The sequence below is a fragment of the Sinocyclocheilus grahami genome, unplaced genomic scaffold (assembly GCF_001515645.1).
Source record: "Sinocyclocheilus grahami isolate Dianchi unplaced genomic scaffold, SAMN03320097.WGS_v1.1 scaffold82.1, whole genome shotgun sequence".
Taxonomy (NCBI): Eukaryota; Metazoa; Chordata; class Actinopteri; order Cypriniformes; family Cyprinidae; genus Sinocyclocheilus; species Sinocyclocheilus grahami.
Window position 1 is genome coordinate 839713 of NW_015505261.1, and position 3442 is coordinate 843154.

At 38.3% G+C, this 3442-nt stretch overlaps 1 non-coding gene across 1 annotated transcript; it reads left to right on the forward strand.

Moving 5' to 3' along the window:
• Positions 1–1658: 1658 nt before the first annotated feature.
• Positions 1659–1752, forward strand: trnai-uau (transfer RNA isoleucine (anticodon UAU)). Its single transcript has 2 exons — positions 1659–1696; positions 1717–1752. It is a non-coding gene; the product is annotated as a tRNA-Ile (tRNA).
• Positions 1753–3442: the final 1690 nt, after the last annotated feature.

Below are 3442 nucleotides of genomic sequence, written 5' to 3' on the forward strand. Positions count from 1 at the left end.
TTTGAGTATCGAGATATATCGATACTCGCGGCAGTATCGATATATCGATACTTTTTGTTTGATTTGTTTGAGTATCGAGATATATCGATACTCGCGGCAGTATCGATATATCTATACTTTTATTTGAGTATCGAGATATATCGATACTCGCGGCAGTATTGATATATCGATACTTTTTGTTTGAGTATCGAGATATATCGGCAGTATCGATACTTTTTGTTTGATTTATTTGAGTATTGAGATATATCGATACTCGCGGCAGTATCGATATATCGATACTTTTTGTTTGATTTGTTTGAGTATTGAGATATGGGAAGTCGTGGCCTAATGGTTAGAGAGTCGGACTCATAACCCAAAGGTTGTGGGTTCGAGTCTCGTACCGGCAGGGATTGTAGGTGGGGGGAGTGAATGTACAGCACTCTCTCCCACCTGCAATACCACGACTGAGATGCTCTTGAGCAAGGCACCGAACCCCAACTGCTCCCCGGGCGCCGCAGCATAAATGGCTGCCCACTGCTCTGGGTGTGTGTTCACGGTGTGTGTGTGTTCACTGCTGTGTGTGTGCACTTTGGATGGGTAAATGCAGAGCACTAATTCCGAGTATGGGTCAACATACTTGGCCACACGTCACTTCACATCACATCACATTATATATCGATACTCGCGGCAGTATCGATACTTTTTGTTTGAGTATCGAGATATATCGATACTCGCGGCAGTATCGATATATCGATACTTTTTGTTTGATTTGTTTGAGTATTGAGATATATCGATACTCGCGGCAGTATCGATACTTTTTGTTTGAGTATCGAGATATATCGATACTCGCGGCAGTATCGATATATCGATACTTTTTGTTTGATTTGTTTGAGTATCGATATCGATATACTTTGGATCTATACGCCCATCCCTATCCTTTAGCAACTTTCTCTGAAAATGAGTTGGCAACACTGATAAAAACATGCTAGGTCAGTAAGAGTTTTGCTAAAAGTGTCCCTGAGTTACTAACCAAGCAATATATAAGTAGTATATGTGAGCAAATTTGTATTTTTAATTGTTGGGACGGGGTAGAACAGAGGTGCATTGTAAAAACCCATTCACTATTGTTCAGTATTAGGTTCGTAACAGGCACATTTTTCACTGAAGCATAAACATATCTATTACAAATGTGAAATTGGGGAAATGCAGCTTGTTTCATATTATAGTGGTGTTTTTGTAAGAACAATCTCATGTTGTTGACAATCTGCCGTTAGCTCTCTTGCTAATCATTAGCGTGAAATAGTACAAACTGCTATATTCAGAGAGCACATTACTATCATTCAACACAACGCATTTAATGCTTAACACTATCAAAAATCGATGCAAATGATTTCTTAACTAAGTTACCCTACTAAATCGATATAGCGTACTAACGTTACTGCTTCTGCATCTGTTTTCACTAACTTACACAAAAGCTAAAAACAGGTGAGAAATTAAACAACTGGCTGCAGGGAAAACGTACCGTTCAGTGGTACCATCAGAATATAATTTTCGTCAGTCAATCAATAAATACTCAAGTCACGGTGGGGAAAAAAAGCATTTAGAAGTATCTGAGATATAGTATTGACTGAATGAGAGAGCTTGAGGTCATATAGCCAACTGCAGCCAATGTGAGCGAAGCTCCAGTGGCGCAATCGGTTAGCGCGCGGTACTTATACAGCAGTACGTTGCAGAGCAATGCCGAGGTTGTGAGTTCGAGCCTCACCTGGAGCAGTGTTTTTGTGTTGCTGAAAAAAATAATAGGCCTGTCTTTTTAAAATTATTAGTGTGTTATGGGGAGCTTGACAATGACTAGGCTATATAAATATAATTACTTAATGACGTAAAATAATGTAATATGCAATGACCTAAAAAGTCATCCATGATTATTTAAATGTTTATTTAATTACTTGCATATTTATTTTTAAAAATGAATACATAAACTGATCCAAGGTTTTCCTATGTAACACAGTAATTTGATATTTTAATTTACTAACGGCTTAAAGTTTGTTTTCTGATTCCAGGGTTTCAATCGTCGTACCTCCGTCTAGCAGCAGGCAGCAGTCTAAGATCATCTAAAAGGCCTTGTACACATCTTGGTAATGAACACACAGCACTTACACACGCCGACCAGTCGATGGCAGTGTTGTTCATGAATTTTGTGAAGTATTTCTCTTGCTCCCTCCCTTCACGTAGTTCGCTTCCCTCATGTTGACTTTTCTCGGATGTTAAAAGAACATTTCATCTTGGAAATCCACTGCCTGCACGTTTCACTAAACACAGTCTTTTACATTTCAGTCAGTTAGTTACAAGAAAAACAAAGAAAATAACATTTTCAAATAGTTTGCAATCGAGAAGATATGACTTTTATTTTTTTTTTAATTTTGTTTCATTTACTTTTGAAGCACAGATCCCCTTGACTAAAGGTGCAGTCTATTCAGTTTTGACACACGTTTGAAAAATGAAGCACTTTCATGCATATAACTATTGTGACTTGTTTAAAATGCAATCAATTACAAATGCCTCAGTAATGCTGTACTAATCTGGAAACATTTCAAACCAAAGGTAGATTCTGCGACAATGTTTACCAAACATTTGGATTGGTAAACTTCATCAAACCTCAGTTTTATCTTCTATTATTAACACCTCAGGTGATACGGTCACAGTTGGTCAAGCACTAAATGTACTGTAGGTGTAAATGGTCCACCACATTCAGAAATGGTCAAAAGCCATATCACATAAACATTAATTAATGTCAAGCAACAACATAAGATTTCCCAGACAGGTGTAAATGTAGACTTAAATGCTGCTAGTCAGAGTCATTGCCCTCATATCGGTTTCTTTACCTCTGTCTACACATCACGGTCAAAATGACAAGGCCCTTCAGGGTAAGATGTTTTCAAGACGAACCAAACATCAGATGTGTCAACTTGGCTTCATTCCACACTTGATCTTGACAGTACGGATAAGATCTTTGGCCTGACTATAACATTTATGTTGGAAGGATCAAAAACATGTTATTATATACCAAAATCTGGGATCTGAGCCAATCTGATGCTTTCTGTGGGAAGATACTTACTCACAGCTGGCTGGTCTTGTACAGTGAATTCTGATTAGTTCATTTTTGATAACAGATATAGATAATGTGATTCAAACACGACTGGTGCCAGTGAATAAGCCAAGAGCCTGGCGGGTTTAAGACACCCTGACTGTGAGTGAATGAGTCAGCAGATCTGGCCTGGAGAGACAGCGGCAGACAGCTGACCATCAGCCTGCGATCCTTAACTAACCCCCTTCCTAATCCCCCATACTGTACATTTACGAGTCCGACTCTCTAACCATTAGGCCACGACTTAATATATATAACAGAAGTTTATATATTCTCCACAAGACAAAATAATAACTGATTTTTTAAAAATGACCC